Here is a 24,298-nt window from a genome sequence, read left to right on the forward strand (position 1 = left end):
AAAAGTCAAATGTTTAGCAAAGTGCTATGAATGAGATTAAAATATTACCAAAAAAGAAGGAATATAGTTAAGCACAAGCATAGAGTCGGAAACAGGAGCAAAGGAGGAGCAATCAAAGAAAATTCTGTTTTTGATTTCCCTAAACTCACTTTCATTGGTTGCTGATTGTGTGATATATTATTATAAAGGCTTGGTATAAAGGTATAGTTTCTGTGTGTACAGTTTCTTTCTTGGGCTGGAGCAATTGCATATATGCTTCCATCTGCTTGCAACAGGCTTTTGCTCTAGCAGAATGTTAAGTAGAAGGTTGTTGCTTGTGGTGCCATTAATGCCCAGATGGCTAGAGTGGTTTTGAGCTCTACCTTGAACTACCACCTGACTTCTAGAGATCCCTTGGCCTTTCCTTCCCATACCTACGTCCTTCCAGTTGTCTTGATTTTTTTTTTTTCCTAATTAGATACACTCCTTTGTCTCAAGTTCATTTCTGGTATAACCTCTGTCCCTGGTTGTATACTCTTCCTTTTTCCAGCCATGTCTTGATCTCTGTTCTGTGTAATGATCCCGACTCTTCACCATTACATTGAGCACAATTTCCGTACAATTTCCATGGGCTAATTTCTCCATATTTTGTTCATTCTTGGCTTTTCATTCATTTAAAGGCCTACTATGTGCCAAATTTTGTTTTTATTCTCCTATTTAATGAAGAAGAGATAATTAAGCAGCAGGTGTGAAATACATTCTCTCCCATTATTGGTGTTTGATCACTGAGAGTGAAAGTTACTGAATCAAACCTGCTTATAAACATACTAATGAGAGAAATTCCAGCAGATAAATTGATGGCATTGTCTGGTGGAAGAATTTTTATTTTGGGAACTCTTTGGCAAGAATTGCATGATTGTCTAGAATTACCAATAGCAAACTAATATGGAATCCATGGATTTATGGAGCATGATCATCTGAATACAAAGTGGTGAAGTTTCATACCCAAAATGGCTCCTTCTATGTAGTTGATGTGGTTACATATATGTTCTGGAGACCTCATTTTTAAATCTACGCTTAGGCTGCATCCCAGTGTGATAAGAAAAGGCCTGGACAGCTATATCGGTGGCCTTAAACCTGGCTCTGTTTTGTCTTTGTCTCATGATTGTTTCCTTGAAATTAGTAAAACTCAAATGGCTGAGCTTTCTGATTCATAGGAGTCCGAATAAACAATCTAATCCCTTCTGTGTTATTGCAATCATCCAGTATCCTTTTGCTGTTATTCACTGGTGCCCACAGTTCTAGGGCATTTCAGTGTATTTAAAATTAATTTAAAAATTAAAATAAAAAAATTGGTAAGATATTTTCATTATAAACTTTCTATTATGAGGGAAAAAAAGAAAGTACTGTGGCTATATGAAATATTATATTTGAAATACTTGAAGTTAGATCATGGTTTTTGAAGTTTTTTATTTTTAATATATAAATCCTGTAGTCTCTTTTACTAACCTTCATTGAGGAAAAACTACCTATGTTAATAGAATTCCTAAAAAGTTACACTTCTTTATTCTAGAAATATAGGAAAGTTCTAAAACAACATTACTAAAAAAATCACGTAAATGTAATTTTACATTGTAGCATATATGGCAAATATTGAAATATTTCTTAATCCAAAAGAAAGTACATTGATTGTGGCTAATAATTACAGAATATCTGCTAAATACAGTGGACCATACTGATGTTTTATATGTATTAATTAAATATCATAAGCCTTGGGATTTATTCAAGTAGCAATTATTATTTATAGATGAGGAAGCAGATTCAGAGAAATTCAGTAGTATTTCTCAGATTATTTGAGTAAATAACATACGTCAAATTGAAAATAAGGGCTGTCTAATTCAGTAGTCATAACCCTTTTGCTATAGCAGGCCACCTAATATAACACTTCTGTAAAATACACATTATTTTAGAGTTAACTTGGAAAGAAGTTGCTTTGGATTCTATACCATCACTAGAACACATAATGTTACCAGAACTATTGATTTCTAATTTAAAATTCAAAACAATTATTTCATTTTTACTGTTTAAAATATATGTAATTATACCTGTCTGTAATTTCATTGTCAAACTGGTTTCAGTAAAGTATTATTCATCATATTATATTTGTTATTAATTTTAATTTGTGTGGTCATACATGTATTGAATTTGTTTTGTAATTTTTCTTAAGTCTTTATTTTTTAAAATATTCTATTTATTTATTTTAGAGAGGGCACAAGCAAGTATGAGTGGGGGGAGGGGCAGAGAAAGAGGGAGAATCTCAAGCAGAGCCCTGCTGAGTAGGGAGCTGGTCTTGGGGCTTGATCCCATGACCCTGAGATCATGACCTGAGCTGAAATCCAGAATTGGATGGATGTTTAGCCAGCTGAGCCACCAAGGTGCCCCTGTTTTGTAATTCCTTAAGAGTTATAAACATAAGGAGCTTGATAGCAGTTTTATATTTGGCCACATAAAAGAAGAATTTAAGTCAACTCTAAGAGTCCATGCAAGTGTTGGTTTTTTTTTTTTTTTTCCCCTTTAGAAAGGTTGACACTTGGAAAATTTTTAGAAACAGAGATGGAAATTTCCTGTGCTTTGATGTTGATCAAAGTTAAGTGGTTATAATTTAGAAGGGAATAGATTGCTAAAGCATTTTGGTTCCTATGATGATTATTTCTCAATGGAAATCAATTTTGGCATTAAGATATGCATGCGTGTCTATTGGTGTGAGCTACTAAAAAAGTGAAAGATCAGGTAATAGAAAATAATTATCTAATATTGCTATTGATAGCCCACTTCATTTAAAAAATTTATAAAAAATAATAAGCTTATATTCTTTAGTGAGAAATTGAAGCATAAAAAGTTTACTAAGATCAGGACATATGGTATATACTGAAGACCAACTACATAAGTGGGGAAGAAATAAAAGAAAGGGGCAAGGACAAATAGAAGAATGTATCCTAAAACTTGACTTGGGGGAGGAAATGATATTTAAGAAAAAGGATTCTAAATTCAATGCATTTACCTAGTAAGAATTTAAGTTAATCAGCTATTAATTGCATTCAGCCTTCATTCAGTGTTTCTTCCAAGTTTAGCTCTGTTCACTTGAATGTTTTTTCTATTAGAATGAGTTAGTCTGAAGGAAACTACTGCCATTCAGAGTTGTGTTACCATTTTGATACTAAATCCGTTCATAGTAGTAAATACTTAGTAATAATACTTAAAAGTCTTGAGTTTTTAACTCTGTAATAACAATGTTTCAAAGAGGTGGGTGTGGGATTGTGTCCATGTTACAGATGGAGAAATAGAGGAATGCAGAGACTGTGTAATTTAAACAGGCAGTGGGGCCAAATTCAAACTCTGGAAATCTGACTCTCTGCATGTTCTTATATACATGTATATAAGATATACATATATATATATTGATATTGTATAGTATATACTACACAATATATTGTATATATATTATATAGTCTCTTTATAACCTGGTAAATAACCTTTACCAGCCTTTAAAAATATCTCATTAGCAAAAACATTTATGGATGCTTCAGATTTAGAGGCAAAATCTATAATGGTTGCTATTAAGGAGAATTGATTGTCTGATGCCTGTGTTGTAGCCAACTCTTATTCAGCAACTAAAGCTCGTTTGTGATGCCAAGGATTAAGCAAATAGTGCAGTTCCACTAGTGACCTATTTATAAGAGGGTTGTACATAAATATTTTATACTCTATTATGTTTTTTATGTTCAATGTGTGATGGGATATTTTATCTACTACATTCTAAATTAAATGTATTTTATACTGAAAAAATTTTAAATTAAATTTTCTCAAAGTTGGTACTTTTTATGTTAAAAATATAAATCAATGTTGATTTTGAAAGAAAAAATAATGACTGCTTAATTTGAAGTTGAGTGTAATTGGGAACATGTACACACAGAGGCAGGTTTACCCTCAATATTATCATAAATTAGTTGATAGTTCGCTTTTGACATGATTGGGGGTGTTGGCACCACTTTAGGTATTGACTGAATCTGCAACCTTATTATGATTAAAAATGTATGAAGTTCCATGTATGGAAATCTAATCATGTATTTATTTTATGTGTCTATTTTATTTTGATCTGATTTATATTTATGATTTTATCAAGTCATGCTACTTACAAATAATTACCATAAACTTTAACCAATATGAAAGGAGAAGCCTAATCATAAGTTAATTATGTTTTCTGCTGGTAAATAATTTCAAAGCACTTTGTCATTATGTACATTCCTTACCTGCTAATTTTCATGGTGGAGTTATCCAGTTAAGCTCTTTTCTATTGAATTTCTTATTTGTAGTAGGTAGCCAGATATATCTACAGTTGATTGAGTAGCAGTAGATAGAGTCATCCATGCTCTTGCTAAGATGATGATAGAGCAAGAAGAGAGCTTATAAAAAGCATCATGTGTAGTATCATGATCAGATTCTTAAAAACTATAATGCCAGTGAAAAACTCAAAAATGTCCTCACATTTAATATATTTCCAAATGCAAGTACATTTCATTCCTCCATAAAAGTGTCATATCATGGCTATGTTTTCACCACACCAATAGCTGGCAAACATTTACTTCTGAGTAAACTCAGTAGTTCCATCTGTAGCCAGTTATTTCTATATCAGCTGCTTGGTTGTCAAAATTACTTAACTGATGTTGAAACAGATTATGTTCCTCATTCTGTTAAATAAGTTAATATATGTAAAGCATTTCGACCAGTGCCTGGCATACAGTAAGCAATATAGAATGTTATGTGTTACTTTTTTTTTTTCTTCACAAATTTAAGCTTGGTTCTTTGGCAGATTTTAGGATGAGACCATGTAGCTAACTTTCTAGATTTAAAATATTATATACACACTAACACACATCATTTAAATGTTTCTGTCAAAGAAATAACCATGAATTTATTCCAGATTTCAGCAAAGTTGTTTATATACATTTTAAAAACACTTCTCCCTAGGAAAATCTCATTATAAATTTTACTCGTTATATGAGAAATAAACAAACTCATGTGGCATCCCTTTATGTAAATTTTATAGACCAGGATTGTGTACTTTAATACCACTTGTGTTGCAGACAGTAGGAGTGCAGACAGTTGGGGGAGTGTTTGCCTTGTGAACCTAGAAGTAACTGAAAACTTTGTTGATGCTTCCTAGATGTCTGCCTTAAAATGAATATCTTAAATATCTTTACATAACTTTCCCTTCTTTTGGATAACCTTCTTTCCCCAGTATAGATATGATTTGAGGTGTGTGTGTATGTGTGAGTGTTGGAACGCTCCACATTGTAATCTATGGGGATTTAAAAAGACCCATGTGGGGGTACCTGGGTAGCTCAGTGGGTTAAGCCTCTGCCTTCACCTCAGGTCATGATCTCAGGGTGAAGGGATCGAGCCTCACATCGGGCTGTCTGCTCAGCAGGAAGCCTGGTTCCCATCCCCGCACCGCCCCCCACCGCCCCCCACCTCCCCACCCCCCTGCCTGCCTCTCTGCCTACTTGGGATCTCTCTCTCTGTCAAAATAAAAAAATAAAATTAAAAAAAAAAAAAAGGCCTACGTGGAAGTTTTAAATACTGATGAACTGAAGGAATCCTGCTTTGTACTAGTCAACATAAATTATGGCCCAAGCAACTAAGAGAAAGGCTACATTTAAATTTTGAATGATCCCCAAGCTGTATGTGTAATGGAAACTACTGTGTGTGTGTGTGTGTGTGTGTGTGTGTAACGAGACTTTGGAAAACTATTATTAGACTTCATGTCAGGAGAAACCACCTTTAATTAATTTTTTTCTCCCTGGAAACAGTCTATATATTTTTCAGATGAAAATTGTAACCCTTAAAGTAGTTTCAAAAGTTCGGTCCTAATACACTTTGATTACTACCTACTGAAGCCAACTAAACCATTACGACACAAAAAGAGAAATTTAACAATGCATTTTTATTTATCCTTATTTTTAAAAAAATGATTATTTTGCAGTCACAATACTTGAGTGGAGTAAGGATAGGGCACCCTTGTTTATTGCTAATCTAGGCTATGCTTTTAAAGTAAATGACTCATTTGTGATTTGAGACCATTTTAAGGTTAGCTGGGCTTCAATAATAAATGCTGATAAACAAAAAGCCATTACGGCTACGTTTACCTTTACCTTTTTTCTTCCTGTATCATGATGTATGAATTTACAAGATTAACGAAGTACAGTATAGAATTTGTGGTTAATGGGTAGATTTCTATAGGCCCAGAAGTCGATGAATTTCTAAGCGCTGAAAAAATCAATATGTAAGGGAAAAACAGAAAGATGTGAGCATACCAAATTCAGCTCTTTCAGTCTGTATCATCCCACTTGGGATGGGATTTGTTGACCTTAAGAAAATGTCTCAGGGGTGGAACTGAATATAAACTCTCATTTAATATGTTGCCAATAAATTAAGGAACCTCCCCAAAGGCCCCCAGGTAATGGGCAACCTAAAAAGCAATCAATATGACACAAACTAAATTGTAAACTCTGAAAAATGACATATGCTCTGGGTTAAAATGAAGTACAGGGAATGATGTCATTGAGGATGGAGAATAGGGCGGATGTCAGCACATCATTGAAAGTTGGGTCTGAACTGAGAAGTTTAAACTATAACTTCCTACCTGTGTGACTTTGACCAAGTTTTTAAACCTCTCTGAGCCTCAGTGGCCTCTATTATACAACTGAGCTAATTAAAGTCACCCCTCTGTATTGGTATAAGAAATAAATGGGAAGTACTTTGATGAGTCTTGGGCATGCAGATTTTATTAAAAAAATCAAAACTGTAATTTTTAAAAAAGATTTTATTTATTTATTAGACAGAGATCGCAAGTAGGCAGAGAGGCAGGCAGAGAGAGGAGGAAGCAGGCTTCCCTGTGGAGCAGAGAGCCCGATGAGGGGTTCGATCCCAGGACCCTGAGATCATGACCTGAGCTGGAGGCAGATACTTAACCCACTGAGCCACCCAGGCTTGACCCACTGAGCCCCCAAAATTGTAATTATTATTATTTTTGTTATAACTACCTAAGGTTGGACACTGGGCTTATTTTTTTCCCCCGCCGTGACTCTAATAGCACTGTTACCTCTGACAATAGTTAAGTCCGCAGTAATTTAAGTGATGACATTTATACAATCTTTTTGTCTGTGGAGTTTATTCTGTCTCTCCTTAAGTGTGTACTTTGGCTCTTGGTGGCTCTCTTGCTATAGTCTCTCAGATCTCCCTGTGTCCTCCTCAGTCTCTTTAAATTTGTTCCCACTTTGAAAGACATGGCCATTTAAAAATTCTTCAGTGGCTCCTCCTTATTATGAGGGTAAGAGAACTGTGTTTATGGCGGGGACAAGGCACTACAGTCTCCTCTGGCACCATGGACCCTGTTCCTGGACCCATGAGATCTTATTTCCTCCACCTGGAGCTCTCCTCTCCCCTTCTCTTCACCTTCAGGACCACCACATCTGGCTGTGTATTTTGTGCAACTTCAGCATTTTTCAGATCTCTTTCCAAGATGGTATATTTTGAAAATATTTAAAGGTATTTATTTGTTTCATGGTACAAAATGTCTTTTTTGAGATGCACATAATTGGTGGGGTATGAAACTAGGAATTTCAGTTCCTCAGAATCCAAGTTCTGTCTCTGTGCATTCCTCTCCACTCCTTTTCATTTTTGGCAAATGCTAGTTACTTTTATGCATGGTATTTCAAAGTCACCTTCTATAACAAATGCCCAAATGCTAGGCTTTAACAGTATTCATTGCAAACGTTTGTATCTACTTTCATACATTTGATTGTAGCTGATATTACTCCATGCCAGGACTAGTCTAAGAACATTTTAATTTCCGCCTTACATCCCAAACTCCCAGCAGTATATACCACACAATGCTTAGAATACTCTTCCTAACTTCCAGGTCTGATATTGTCTCTCCCTGCTCTTCAAAAAAAGGTTGAGGCCAATTTTATTCTTTAAACATTTATTTATCTATTTGAAAGATAGAGAACGTACATGAGTAGGGGGAGGACAGAGGGTGAGGGAGAGAGAAACAAGCAGATTCCTTGCTGAGCCCCGAACTTGATGCAGGGCTCAGTCTCGGGACCCTGAGATCATGACCTGAACTGAAAGCAGGAGTCAGTCGCTTAACCAACCAAGCCACTCATGCACCCTGAGGCTAATTTTGTGTATATCTTAGATAAACTCTATATAGCATCAGACATATCTGCAAATAGCCCTCCATATCTCTCCCCACTTCCCACCAGACTACAATGAAGGGCAGGGACGGAATCTTGCTCACTTTTGAACCAAACCCTCATTCAAGTGCAATAACCATCCAGCCCCTAAGAAAGTGGCACTTAACTAAATATGATGTTTAACTTCATGACCACATAGAATGTGACATGGACCAAATAGCTACTGTCAGGTTCCAAAAAGAAATTATGATGCATATTAAATTGTTCTTTGAAGTAGTTTAGCCTTTAGAAAAACATACATTCTTAACTGTCATAGAAGCTGTTAGCTACACTTTTTCAAATAAACCACCTAAGAAGTATTAGTAACAAAGAGAAGAAACCATTTGAATGGAAGCAATTCCTGCAGCCTCTGTCTGGGAAAACATGGGGAATAAAGCATCAGATCGAGTGCCATTTTCAAGCAACATGGTTGAGTCAGAAGAAATAAATAATTTCAGGAAAACTATTTTGTGGCTCTTGTATCTTTGGTAGAGCATGAAAGGCTACCCTTCATGGCTTTCTGTTGCCTCCCCCATTCATCTTGAACAACAAAGTTCTACATCAAAGTGATTAGCTGCTGGACATTTCAGCATATTAATATGATCCAATTAGTTCAAATAAGGAGCACCATTGCTCTTAGAAGCTAGTGATCTTAAGAAAGCCATGATTAGTCATGTCAGGTTGAAAATTTCATCAGTGTCAGGCTTCTTAACATAAACAAATTGTCAGAAAGCTACTGTCTTTGAAAGAGAAGACTGCCATTTACCACCATTTCAGGTAGAATGGAAACAAATAGAAATGGCGTAAAACAGAGAAGAACAAAAATGAGCAAAAGTCAAAGCATGAGAAAGAAGAAATTATTTAGCTACTACTTTGTGTCCTGCAGTAGCAGCTCCACATTCCAAGTCTAAAAATGGTCTGTGGCATCCAAGAGTGCTCTTCACCAGTTGGCAACACTTCTACCATATGCTTGTCATTTGAGCTTTTTCCTGTCACTGGAGAATAAGCTGAAACCGTCCAATCACACCAAATGTGCCTTTCGGAAGATAGTCCTCTAGTTCACTGTAACAGAAAAATGAACATAGTTAAAAGATAATGAAATTAGTATCAGCAAATTTCAAGTCGTCTTATAAAAAATACAGTAAGGATTTTGTGCAACTATACTTTTAGTAGCTATTTTAAAATACAAAAGCCTCAAACCTCATGGTGGCACTAAGAAAGACAAAAAAATATTGACATGTGTTCCATGGAATGTGTAATTTTATTGTGCTAACTGAATTGTTAAAATTTGGAAATGTCTTCCATGTTTTAGTATGATATATAGCATTGTAACTGGCAGGCATTAAAGACATTAGTGAAATTCAGAGTGTAGTCCTTACTTTCATACAAATTCTTTTTATAAAAGTACGTGTAGTAGGTGTATGTAGTACATATAATGTGACTAGACATAATTTTCACCACCTAAGGTTACAGAAAAAAAAAGTCTTAAGGGAAAGAATTTAAAACCTCCATTTAGAGAATAAACACATCCCTTTTAAAAGCAGCTGGAATTTACTTCTAACTGGCTTGAAATCAGGAATCTGATTTTCTGGGACTGACTTGGTCAAATTTCTAACAGCTGTGACTAAAAAAATGTTCTCACCTGGTTGCAGAATGCTTCTAAGCAATTCCAACAAACACTGACAGTGGTCAGCTTGATTTTAGGGTGGAGAACGGGAAAATGTGGCATGTTAGGAATTGGCCTCTGCCTGTTCTCGGCAACTCTTCCCATTGGTAAGTGGGGTCTCTGTTCTCACGGATTTCCCATGGAAATCTTGATTCACTTAGAAGAAAGGTCTTAGAAGGAAGTGACACTATCTGTCTTCCTGGGCTAGGTCATAAAAAGGCCATGCAATTGCCTGGTGCTTCTGGATTGCTTGCTTTTGGACTGGTTTTTGGTGTACCTTCCTGGGATCCGAGTGTCATGCTGTGGGAAGTCAATGCCACACAGAGAAGACACTGTGTAAGTGCTCCAGGCAATAGTTTCAGTCTCTGAGTGATTCCAACCTTGGTGCCAAACAAGTGAGTGAAGAAATCTCTAGGTGATTCCGGCTACTTGGCTCTTCCTAACAAAGGCTCCAGATTTTGCAGGCAGGGGCAAGGCTTCCCCTTTGTGCCCTTTTCACACTCCTGACCCACAGATTCATGAGCATCATAAACTATTTGCTATTTTATGCTACTAAGATTAGAGCAATAATAAATAAAAAGCCCCTAATAATTATCAAGTTAATTTCATGTGTTAAATTAGTATATTTAGAAATTCACATATAGTTCACTTTATCTTTACTATAAACCAAGAGATTGGTATTTTTAGTTTGCTTATACATAGAAAGACTAGAGTTCAGAGAAGTTAAGTTTCCTGAGACTACTCTTAACTGGGGGATTGAAATCGAAAACCAGGTTTGCCGATGTCTGAAGGCCATTTTTTTTAACTATTGATTTTTTTCCCAAGTCATGTTTATAAAAGCTGAAAAAAGGAGCCATCCTGTTCAATGGTTATTTTAATGTTTCTCAAGCTCAGTATCCTAGACACTGTCAAACATGATTCAAATAAACACTCCATCATTTCAGTCAAAAAATACTTTTGCATAACATATTCTAGAGGGAGGGAGGGCACTTGCTGAGTTAATATTTCAGTTAGTCTGATACTGATTTTTAGTAGATGATTTTGACATGCTTTTTCAAAGGGTAGATGAGAAAATGAATGAGTTAACCAGCTCATAGTAGCTTAGTAGCAGAGGTCCTTGAGGAACTTTCTAAAAGACTGACTGATGCCTTCATAGAACAATGTAATAATCTTCCATTATCATATTTGCTGTTTTTCTGCTCTGTTTATTGTAAGATGAATAAATATACCTCTCATTACTTCAAACTAGTAAGATTCCTTATTTAAGTGGACACTTAAAACTTGCTAATAATGCCTTAAATTGGAATGCATAGATTGGGGGTGCAAAATGAATCAGGATTCATGAGCTGTTTCCACAAAATGAACTTGAAATGAGTGGACAATAAAAATAGGCATCTTACAGGTCTTACAGAGCTACTATAAGATTTAAAGAGGCAAGACACAGGAAACATTTTTAATGATTTGGAAGTTAATATTAACAAGAGACTTTTTTATCAAAATATTGCCATCTTTAAAGAAACAGTACTAACGCATTGATTGAAGTCTTTTCTATTAATATTTTTCTCTATGACACTAAAAATCAGATAGGTAAATAAAAATAAAAGTGTAATTTAATACAATGAGTTCGATACACCTGATATTATTGCTAGATTATTGGGTTAACGATGCTTTCAAGTGAAAAATAGCTTCAGGAAGTCAAAGGGGCTTGTAAGGTTAGGCACTTAAACTGATGGGAACCTGACCCATTCATTTCAGATCCATCTGACCCAATCTCATATTGATTTTATTTCATAATGGATTATTTCCACATTATAAAATTTTATAGGGGAAAATTTTCTACAAATATATGGGCAAAACAATTGAAAAAAGTTGGTCTGTAGTGATAAATTCCTTTTTTATTAAAATATAATTGACATACAATATCCTGTTAGTTTCAGGTATATATTATAATGACTCATTTATTTTATGTGTTATGAAATGATCCCCACCATAAGTCTAGTTACCATCTGTAACCAAAGTTATTATATTATTGACTGTATTCCCTATGCTGTAATTACATCCTCATGACTTATTTATTTTATAAGTGGAAGTCTATACCTCTTAATCCCCTTCACCTATTTTGCCTTCCCTCCCAACAATACCCATCTCTGGCAAGCAAGAGTGAATTTCCTATATCTGTTAGTCTGTTTCTGTTTTGTTTTGTTTATTCATTTGTTTTGATTTAAAATTCCACATATAAGTGAAATTATATAGTATTAATCTTTTCCTGTTTGACTTATTTTACTTAGCCTAATACTCTCTTTGCAAATGGCAAAATTTCATTCTTTCTTATGGTTGAGCAAGATTCCAGTGTGTGTGCATATACATTATATCTATTATAATATATAATATGTAATATTTAATATGTTATATATAATAGATGTTATATATAATATATATAGTGTCTCTATATAAATATTCATACCATATTTTCCTTATTCATCTATTGATAAACACTTAGGTTGCTTCCATATGTTGGCAATTGTAAATAATGCTGTAGTGAACATAGAGATGTATGTATCTCATCAGATTGTTTTCCTTTCCTTCATTTATGAAGTTATTTTATTTTAGAATAAAGGTTTTTTAAAAATTATTTTTATTAACATATAATGTATTATTTGCCCCAGGGCTATAAGTCTGTGAATTATCAGGCTTACACATCTCACAGCACTCACCATAGCACATACCCTCCCCAATGCCCATAACCCAACCACCCTATTCCTACCCATCCCCCAGCAACCCTCAGTTTGTTTTGTGAGATTAAGAGTCTTTTATAGGGACGCCTGGGTGGCTCAGTGGGTTAAAGCCTCTGCCTTCAGCTCAGGTCATGATCCCAGGGTCCTGGGATTGAGCCCTGCATGGGGGGGGGGGGGTCTCTGCTCAGCAGGGAGCCTGCTTCCTCCTCTCTCTCTCTGCCTGCTTCTCTGCTTACTTCTGATCTCTGTCAAATAAATAAATAAAATCTTAAAAAAAAAAGAGAGAGAGTCTCTTATGGTTTGTCTCCCTCCTGATTCCATCTTGTTTTTTTTCCTTTCCACCCCCCCAAAACCCCACCCTGCCTCTTAAATTCATCATATCAGAGAGATCATATGATAATTGTCTTTCTCTGATTGACTTATTTTTCTCAGCATAATACCCTCTAGTTCCATCCACGTTGTTGCAAGTGGCAAGATTTCATTTCTTTTGATGGCTGCATAGTATTCCATTGTATGTATGTATGTATATATGTGTATATACACACATGCACACACACACACACACACACCCCACATCTTCTTTATCCATTCATCTGTTGATGGACATCTAGGCTCTTTCAGCAGTTTGGCTATGGTGGACATTGCCGCTATAAACGTTTGGGTGCACATGCCCCTTTGGATCACTACATTTGTATCTTTATTTATTTTTTTAAAAGATTTTATTTATTTGTTTGACATACAGAGATCACAAGCAGGCAAAGAGGCAGGCAGAGAGAGAGAGGAGGAAGCAGGCTCCCCACTGAGCAGAGAGCCTGATGCGGGGCTCCATCCCAGGACCCCGGGATCATGACCCGAGCTGAAGGCAGAGGCTTTAACCCATTGAGTCACCCAGGCACCCCTATATCTGTATCTTTAGGGTAAATACCCAGCAGTGTGATTGCTGGGTTGTAGGGTAGCTCTGTTTTTAACTTTTTGAGGAACCTTCATGCTGTATTCGAGTGGCTGCACCAGCTTGCATTCCCACCAACAGTGTAGGAGGGTTCCCCTCTCTCTGCATCCTCACCAACATCTGTCATTTCCTGACTTGTTAATTTTAGCCATTCTGACTGGTGTGAGGTGGTATCTCATTGTGGTTTTTTATTTTTTTAATTTTTTTAATTTTTATTTATTTATTTATTTTTAACGATTTTATTTATTTATTTGACAGAGGGAGAGAGATCACAAGTAGGCAGAGAGGCAGGCAGAGAGAGAGGGGGAAGCAGGCTCCCCACTAAGCAGAGAGCCCGACGTGGGGCTCGATTCCAGGACCCTGAGATCATGACCTGAGCCAAAGGCAGCGGCTTTAAACCACTGAGCCACCCAGGTGCCCCCTCTTCTCATATTTTTATTTAGGGACTATAGATAAGACATTTTCTCATTTTAAAGGCTTTATGATATAATTGATTCATAGACAGATATATTTAAAAAGTATTATTATAGGTGAAATGAAAATTTTATAGGTGATGGGGTGAGAGCACCAAGGAGAGAGCTTGGTAATTCTCCTTGGGATTAAAGTTTAAGGGCCATGATAAATTAATTGAGATGTTTTTATTTTTTATTTATTTAGTTTTTAAAGATTTGTTTATTTATTTGAGAGAGAAAGAACTCCCATGTGTGTGAGGCAGGCAGAGGGAGAGAATCTTCAAGTGTAGTCCCTGCGGAGTGAGAAGGCTGTTGGGTGCAGGTGGGGGCTGGATCTCATGACCTGTGAGATCATGACCTGTCCTGAAACCAAGAGTCGGACGCTCAACTGACTGAGCCACCTAGGCACCCATGAGATATTTTAAAATAAAACATAATTTTTTAAATTTACAATTGTCTAATTCGTATTTTATCAATAGTTTTATTTTTCAGTATTGAAAATAAGTATTAAATGCCTCTTTGGTGTACTCTTTCTTAACTGCTCCCTGGTTTCCCCCTGCTACCCTTACCAGCAGTTTCTTCCTATACAGTGAAGCTCCTCTTAATGTTAGCATGAATAAAACAAAATAAGGATGATGAATCAACTACCAGAAGGTCACATCGAGATATTCCAGAAGCAAATTAAAGTGACATTTGCTTAATAAACTCCTTTTATATTCATGTACTGGCTTCCCTCCATTAAAAGTAAATATTCAGAGACACTATGACTTAACTAAAAAGTAACACTAACATTTTGAATTCTCCCATTTCTTAATGTCTAAAGACATTAGGTTTCACATATTCCTCAATTTCAAGGAAATTTCTGCCGGTGTCTTCTCATCAAGTATAAAAGACAGATTACTAATGATATTCTGTTGTGCTGTGTAAGTTTTAAAAATGAGATTTATTGTCACCAGTAATATGCATGGCTTAATAAATTTTTTTCTCCACATAAGTGTGTCACCCATAATTTCAGTGATTCTTGGGGTGGGGTGGGGGAGTCTTGACATTGCCTCCCATGCAAACTGTCTTAGAAGAAATGGGACTACCTGGACCACAGCAAGAGCCTTGATTTGTATATTGTCCAGTGTTTCTGCCCTGGCACAGCAGTTTCTAGAAGGGGAGGGATGTTTTCTCCTTCAGTATTAACATTTAATTAAGAAGACTCCAGGCCACAGCTGATCTCCCAGTGTTAATTTGGTTGAAGCCTTCGAATTCACTTGGCATCCATTTCCCAGATGTACAACCCTGCCAATAGGATGGTTGGATTAGAAGAGATTGGGGTGTCAGTTGTTTGGCATATATCTAACTAGAATGTCCTCTCCATCCGGATTTCAAAGCAGAGAAGCCATCAGCACATTTATCCTTTTCCTAATCTTATGGTGACTTCTCTAAGAGGCCTCACTGTCTTTTCCTCCCATTTGGTCTTGGTTACGTATCATAGCCTCAGTCTTCAACTAAGTTATAACTGTAAACCTTCAAGGAGTAAAAAAAAGTTCTTGGCCCCAGGAGGCCTTCTCCTAGGTAAATTTGTGGGCACATGAGAAATGTGCTCTTTATGACTGCACCATAATTCTATGTTCTACACATGTGCTTGCTTGTTCTGGGACCTTACTGAAGTTGCCCTGTGGCCCAGTATAGTGGTAATTTTTATAATTATACTACCAGCACTTGGAAAGAAGCTGTAGTACAGAGTTTAGTATATAGCTATTTGACCATGTTTACTGATGACATTATTCAAGGATCCTTTCTGATTTTTCTACTTAGTCTGTCAGATGTTTAGGGTTCTCTGTACTGTTTCTTTATTTCTCCTTGTATTTATGGAATTTGGGTTCTATATGTTTCAGCACTGTTTGGAACATAAAGATTATATATTTATTATAGATTTTACCTTTCAACATTTTGGGTTTTCTGAGTCATCCCTTTCTGATACTATTATTTTTCTTAATTAAAAAAATATTTATTTATTTGAATGAGAGAGAGAGTGAGAGAGAGCATGAGAGGGGAGAAGTCGGAGGGAGAAGCAGACTCCCAGCAGATCTGGGAGCCCTGATGACAGACTCGGTCCTGAGACTCTGGGATCATGACCTGAACCGAAGGCAGTCGCCCATCTGACTGAGCCACCAGGCACCCCTATACCATGTTTTAATCTTGCTTTCTTCCTTTATTTCCATACCATGTCTTTGTCCATCATCTTGTTTGTAGCTATAGTTACCCTTACTGTGTTCACATGATATAGTGATTATGTATCTTCATGTGTTTTTACAGTGGACTCTAATGGACTGTTTTTTCATAAGTTTCTTTTTTTTCCATTTTTTGTTAAATAGGTAGTTTTGCCAAGTTTTTGACATATGAGTTTGTTTTTTATTTCTAAGGCTCTCTGTTTTGACTTCATTTATGCCATGTTGTTTCGTTGCCATGTCATCATATATACATTTTTTTTTTTTTACCATTTGCCAGTAATTTGAAAGATAGGAGATTTAAAAAAAAATTTAATGTTTAAATTTACACTTCTATATTATATATTTAAACACATATTTCTCAAATTTCAACATAAGAATGAAAGAGTATTTTGTAAAATGAAGAATGCTTAACACATACAAGTCTTTTCTGCTCCTTTCTTGGGGGCAAATATGTATTGAAATCTTGACCATAGATTGTTGACCGTGTTAAGTTACATCCTGTTTTGTTCCTCTAAGTATAATCCTTTTTTTTTAAAGACTTAATTATATTTTCTAATACAATGTTAAGATCAATATTTTTCCTGTGATACATTTATTTGTGAATTCTTTATTTTGGTCTGTTTCTCATCTTCAAATGAACTTTTTTTTTAAGATTTTATTTATTTATTTGACAGACAGAGATCACAAGTATGCAGAGAGGCAGGCAGAGAGAGAAGAAGAAGCAGGCTCCCCGCTGAGCAGAGAACCCGCCGTGACAGCTCGATCCCAGGACCCTGAGCTTTAACCCACTGAGCCACCCAGGTGCCCCTCAAATGGAGTTTTTTTTTTTTTAATTTCTTTTCAGCATAACAGAATTCATTGTTTTTGCACCACACCCAGTGCTCCATGCAATACATGCCCTCCTTAATACCCTCCACCTGGCTCCCCCAACCTCCCCCACCAACCCCTTCAAAACCCTCAGATTGTTTTTCAGAGTCCAAAGTCTCTCATGGTTCACCTCCCCTTCCAATTTCCCTCAACTCCCATCTCCTCTCCATCTCCCTATGTCCTCCATGTTATTTGTTATGCTCCACAAATAAGTGAAACCATATGATACTTGACTCTCTCTGCTTGACTTATTTCGCTCAGCATAATCTCTTCCAGTCCCGTCCATGTTGCTACAAAAGTTGGGTATTCGTCCTTTCTGATGGAGGCATAATACTCCATAGTGTATATGGACCACATCTTCCTTATCCATTTTTCCGTTGAAGGGCATCTTGGTTCTTTCCACAGTTGGTGACCGTGGCCATTGCTGCTATAAACATTGGGGTACAGATGGCCCTTCTTTTTCACTACATCTGTATCTTTGGGGTAAATACCCAGTAGTGCAATTGCAGGCTCATAGGGAAGCTCTATTTTAATTTCTTGAGGAATCTCCACACTGTTCTCCAAGGTGGCTGCACCAACTTGCATTCCCACCAACAGTGTACAGAGATCAGTGGCTTTCTTATACACTAACAATGAAAATACAGAAAGCGAAATTAGAGAATCAATTCCATTTACTATAGCACCAAGAACCATAAGATACCTGGGAATAAACCTAACCAAAGAGGTAAAGGATCTGTACTCAAAGAACTACAGAACACTCATGAAAGAAATTGAAGAAGACACAAAAAGATGGAAGACCATTCCATGCTTTTGGATCGGAAGAATAAACATTGTTAAAATGTCTACACTGCCTAGAGCAATCTATACTTTTAATGCCATTCCGATCAAAATTCCACTGGTATTTTTCAAAGAGCTGGAGCAAATAATCCTAAAATTTGTATGGAATCAGAAGAGACCCCGAATTGCTAAGGAAATGTTGAAAAACAAAAATAAAACTGGCGGCATCACGTTACCTGATTTCGAGTTTTACTACAAAGCTGTGATCACCAAGACAGCATGGTACTGGCATAAAAACAGACACATAGACCAGTGGAACAGAGTAGAGATCCCAGATATGGACCCTCAACTCTATGGTCAAATGGACTTTTTAAAGGAGAAGTGTACATGGGTGATATCCTTCCTGAGTTTTAGTCTTACTAAACAATACTTTTCTGTGATCTGAGAATACATAAATGACAACTGCACTAGGCATATAATTTTTTTGTTCTCAGATTAAAGCTGTGTAGAGATTTTTTCACTTGCCTTTTGGCATTGAGGACTCTTAGATGAAACATAAGAAACAGCAACAATGACAAATTCTAGTAAATTTTTTAAATGTCAAGGTTAAGGAAGGAATCTTAAAAACCATCTAAAACATCCAGGGAGAAGAATGAGGTCACTAGCCAAGGTTTCTGTATCCAACTTTTGCTTTTCCATTTGTTCAAGTTGTCACCATTTTGGAGCTTATGTGAAGTTATTTTCTTTCTCTGAGTAAAATTGTTTTGATTTGTGAATATTTTAGTTCATTTGGTCATGCTCAGGGAAAGATGCTCTATAGTAAGAAATACTACCATTTTTCTCAAGAGTTGTATTTTCTCCCTTTAATACAAATACAATAAAAATAATTAAAAAAATAATAATTTGACTAAGTTTATCACAAAAATCTGTCTGCAATAGTAGTTTTTAAAAATTACAACTTCAAACAACTAAAATTCAGCTTGTCTGAGCTCCTGGAGATTTTAGATGGGCAAACAGGTCCAGAGACTAACCTATGTATTACATTTATTGCTTGGATATTTAATGTCAACTCCATGAATATAACAAGGTTTTCATGCTACCACCCACAATTTTATCTTCCACTTTATGTTGTTTCTCAAATATATTTGTGAGCTAATATGGCTGGTAGAAAAAAAAAAACACCAATTCTGAATTGATTACGACTCAAATGTAAATGAAATTTATTGTGATTATACTAGATTCTGATATTTTACATGGGAAGTTCACAGCCACTGGGAGTTTTGTAGATAGAGCCCTTCCTTGTCAGCCTTCTTCAAGGATTTATTTGGCTGCCGAGAGCTTCCCCACCCATGGTCACCACCCTTCAGGGTAACCTTACCCAAAGACTGACTGATACATATGGTAAAAGGCCCATTTGTCGAATCCCAATTCAGACACTTCTGAAGGACCATCTGAGCTCCAGAACTCCCGTTCCGTTGAGTGCTTTGTTGAGATTGTATCATTGCTCATCTTCTCTTTCCACCCAATATTGGTTCCTCTTTTTTCCCCTTCTATAGGTTTTAGTTTTTAGGAACTGCCTAATAAACTTCTTGTACCCTGTTCTTCATTTCAGATTTTTGGGCAACCCAACCCAATTTGAGGAAGAAAAAACAGCCCACTTTGGCACTAATGGAGTTGAATGTATTTTTCTTTTATAGCCTGAATCTGTTTTCACCTTCAGCATAGGAGTACACAAGAACATGCTTTAGTCTCTGAGGTTTATTTGATTTTATCTTTGTGAAGCTTGTTGTGTAGTCAATAAGCATTTGTTGCACCAGATTCTGTGCCAAGTGCTGGTGATTGAACATTATAGACAAAGCTATAGAACTCTGACCTATTGAAATACTATTAAAAAGTCTCTCAGATAGGGAGGGGGGATGGGAGAGGGTGGTGGGGATATGGACATTGGGGAGGGTATGTTCTATGATGAGTGCTGTGAAATGTGTAAACCTGGCGATTCACAGACCTGTACCCCTGGGGTTAAAAATATATGTTTATTAAAAAAAAAAAGTCTCTCAGATAAAAATCAGTAATCACATGAATAGATAAGATATTTTCATAGTATAATAAGTACTATGAATAGAAACATGAGAGAGGCTCAAGAAAAAGGGTTGAAGATGGAGTGAAATAACTAGGATTAAGAAGGGTCACTTTGAAGAAATAACATACAAACTAAGGACTAAGAGATGAAAAGATCACAAGACAATTCCAAGGAATGAGAAAAGCACACAAGGAACTGTGACATGAGACTATTTGTTATGTGTGGGCAACTGAAGCTCAGTATGGCTGTAGCATGATAAATAAGGGAGGGATGCATAATGTGAGGTTGTAGACATGGTTAGAATCAGGGTTCTAATTATTTTAGAGTTTTTATTTACTTCCTCAATTTTTCAGCCATAAATAAAATTTTGTTTAAAAATTCTTTACAACTTTATGTAAAATCCAATTCAAAAATTATGTTGAAATTGAGCTACTGAATTTTACACTGACAATGCGTTCTTTTTTAAAAAATTTTATTTATTTTTATTTTTTGACAATGCATTCTGAATGAAATTCCACATGGTAAATGTGTAGAAAAATCCTTTTGATAAGTATAATTTTAATTAGTTGAAAATTAAAAGATTTATAATATTTACATATGAGTATCATTTTTTAAAAAGTCTGTTTAGATTATATATGCAGCCAGGCTTCTGGTAATATTGTATATATATCATGGAAATATCTTTCAAGAGAAATGAAATTGGAAATGTTGGAGTATTATGTGAAAAAAAAAATCTTTGCAAGAAAAAAAAAAGAGATCCGTCCTCTTGTGAAGGATTGCTTTAGCCACTTTGACGGGTGGGGTGAAAAAGAAGTTAAAGACATATCAACATGATTCGCAAATGTGTGCTTAGAAATATCTTATAGTTGAAAACAGAATTGTAGTATTACCTTTGTAGGGTTTATTCTTTTCCTCCATATTTATGTGACTGTCTTCTATAGAGATTATGGGAATTTTAAAAATAGCTGAGAGTTAAGAAACACCACCACAGCACTTAACTGAATACATAATAAAACATTTCCATCCTCTAAAAACTTTTTAAAACTGTGTTCCCTTATCAGTATAGTTAGGTGAGCATGCTTTACATGTTTGTGTTTTCCTGTTTCTTCAGTTGAGAATCCTTTTATGGTCATCTGAGGATGATGCTGTGATTTTTTTAGCTTGATTATTTTCATTTGCTTTTTCATTCCTCATCTTTATGTATTTACAGTTTGTGTGCTGAAATGTTTTTTTTCCAAATGTTTTATACAGAAATGTGAAAGGTACAACTACGTAAATGAGAGTAAATTACCATTTATGTCACAAGGAAGTTTAAATGTAATTTTATCTGGTATTTACTTTTTTAGTTTCTGAGGTTCTCATCCCTGATACTTTGTACATTTTTTTGAGTGTATCTTAAAACATTCAAATGCTGCTAATCATTTCCTGTAATACTCTTAAGGGATATTAATGGAGATGTGAAAGGGATTCACAGAAAAAATGAGGCCCCTGAATTGGAGATTGTGTTCCTACTATGGACTAACAAAGATAATACACATCACAGAGGAATAAAGATAATGCATATCCTAGAATAATAATAAAAAAAAAATCTGCTGCAGCCTGGCTAGCTATTTGGCCTCAGGCAAATTTCTTAATGTGTCTAGACCTCATCTCCTTCATCTCTAGTAAGAAACTTTTGACAAATGCCATTTATTAGCATTTTAAAGCCTTTCTACTTTTAAGATTCTAGGATGTCTGCTCTAGGTGGGAGATGGCAGTATCTTTATTTGCATATTGAATTCCATGTGAAAATATTAATATGGAATTTTGCTGTTCTGAGTAATATTTTGCATTTTTCTTAGTCTCCTTGGGTGGATTTATGCAGTTTTCTCAGAAACCAACTGATACAATGGGAGAGGGGTGATGTGTTAGGAGCAAAGGATTAAGGAAAAACAAAGCAAGGGTACTTTGGGGAAAATACAGTAAGGTTGGGGAATACTTCCCCTCCAACAAAAAGACCAAAGTCACAATTTTACCCCTTTATAAGCTGATCTGTCCTTTAAAATGTCTGGCTACACAGAAGTCCCCCTCATTGCTGGGTTTAACGTAAATCCTTTTCATGTGCACCCCCCTATGGGGGAAAAAAAGAATATTGGTGGAGGTACAGTCTAAGAAATGAGTAATAATGTCTAGTAGACATTCCTAGACTGTAAATCTTTACATATCTCTGAGCCTAATGAGGTGATTTATTGTCCCATAATGCACAGTGAATCATATAGACATTTCTTTGTGATCACACCGCAGAGTGGAACTAAATACTAAATACCAAATATAATTCCCATGATTCTTATAGATGTCATTCATGTGACATATTTATACTCATTTTTTTCTTATACATATTCTCATAATTTCTTATACATATTCTCATAATTCATATTCTCTGCTTTTAGGCTGCTTATGGAATTTTGGGGGTAATTTAAATAATATTATTCCATTGAGAAATGCCAGGTAGAAATTCTAACTAGAAAGACTCTCTTGTTTTATCTTAAGTAGCTTTGCCACAAAAATTTTGGAAAAAAACAAAAACAACAACAACAAAAAGCCCCAAACAGACAAACAAAAACCCCACCCCACAAACTTCTATTTTTAGTATTTGATATTTTTGGAGCTACTTCATAACAATTTCTCATGGATGATATTTGGTATTGCCTTTATTAATCTATAATACACTGTGTTCCAAAAATTATTGGCGAGGCTTAAAAATCAGCCATGCATAAATAAAGTTAATGAAATAGAAAGGAAACCACAGTCAGGAAATGGAAGGTAGAAGGAAATGTATTAACTGTGTGTTAAACAGGGTTTGGGCTTCGGAGTGAGGCAACCAGAGTCAAAAATTTTGTCTGTGATTTATTAGCTCTGTGACCTTGGAGAAGTTATTTAAAATATCTGTCTCAGTTTAGTAGATGATACTAGTGGCAACTTCATAGAATTATAACAAATACTATATAAAAGACTTTGCTTACTATCTGGAAGAACAAGACTGTAACATTTAAAAGATTATTAAATGTTAACTGCATTTCTGTTAATTTTGCCATTATTATTATAATTGTGGCATATTGCTTCATTGACAATGAAATTTGGGCATAAAGGCAATTACAAAACAGGGCTTTCAATCTTAGTATATGACTCACTTGGGTCTTATCAAAATGCAAATTCTGATTGACTAGGTATGGTTTCTGAGAAGCACCAAGGGATGCTGATACTGGTGGTCTGCAGACCACACTTTGTGCAGGAGTGAATCCATGTGTATAGGATGTCACGATTTCATTAGAAGAGAAAATATGACAGTTTTTTAAATAAAACAGAATTATAGATTTAAATATTGATCCCTGTGTTTTCACCATATTTTATTTCTCTCTCATCACTATAGGTATAATTCAGACTAAATGCAAAGAAAAAAATTTGACGTAATCTTCCTATGTTCATTCATACAACCAACACTGTTACTACTACTGATTACTTGCTGTAGGAGATAGAAAGGTAACTTTGGCATAGCTCCTCAAGAATTTATCCCTCTATAGGCTTCTTTTCAGAGGAATCCAAAAAATACATGAATAATCATAATTCAAGAGAGAAAGTGAAAAGTGCAATAAAATATCTAGACAGGGTGCTAGAGGTATTCAGAGTAGGGGGAAATGATCCCAAAATAATATGTACATGTAATATTAATTTAGCTATGTTTTCTAGGCAGCCCTCAGCAAATTGTCAAATTGAATTTGGAGACTTTTTCATATCTTGACTTTATTTTTTTAAATTTTTTCATATCTTGACTTAAGTTGCAATATCTTACTATATCTTGAAGTTCTCAGTTTCTTCATGTAATAATAGCAAACACTTGGTGCATACTGTGTATCCAGAACTATTCTGTGTGCTTTATTTATGTAGATTGACAAATACCACAAGCCATGAGGTAGAGTTATTTTCCTCATTTTACAGATGAAGTGATTGAGAAACAGAATCACTGAATTAACTCAGATTTCCGACATAGCTCTCACCAGGCATGTTTACCCTCTTCCAAATTCTAATGACCTGTTGGAGCCTGTTCTCTTCAAAGTCCCCTCTTGCTTTGCTCTAATCTTTTCATTCTTGCCATCATAGTTGAGCTCTTGGTTCCTTCGAGTAACCCCATGTTGCAAGATGATTCCATCTTTTTATGAGCACAGAGGATCTTCAGATATGTTTGTTAAATGAAGCAAATGGACAAATATATAGACACATGCTAAATTTAGTGAATG

Source organism: Martes martes (genome assembly GCF_963455335.1).
Source record: "Martes martes genome assembly, chromosome: 1".
NCBI classification, from domain to species: Eukaryota; Metazoa; Chordata; class Mammalia; order Carnivora; family Mustelidae; genus Martes; species Martes martes.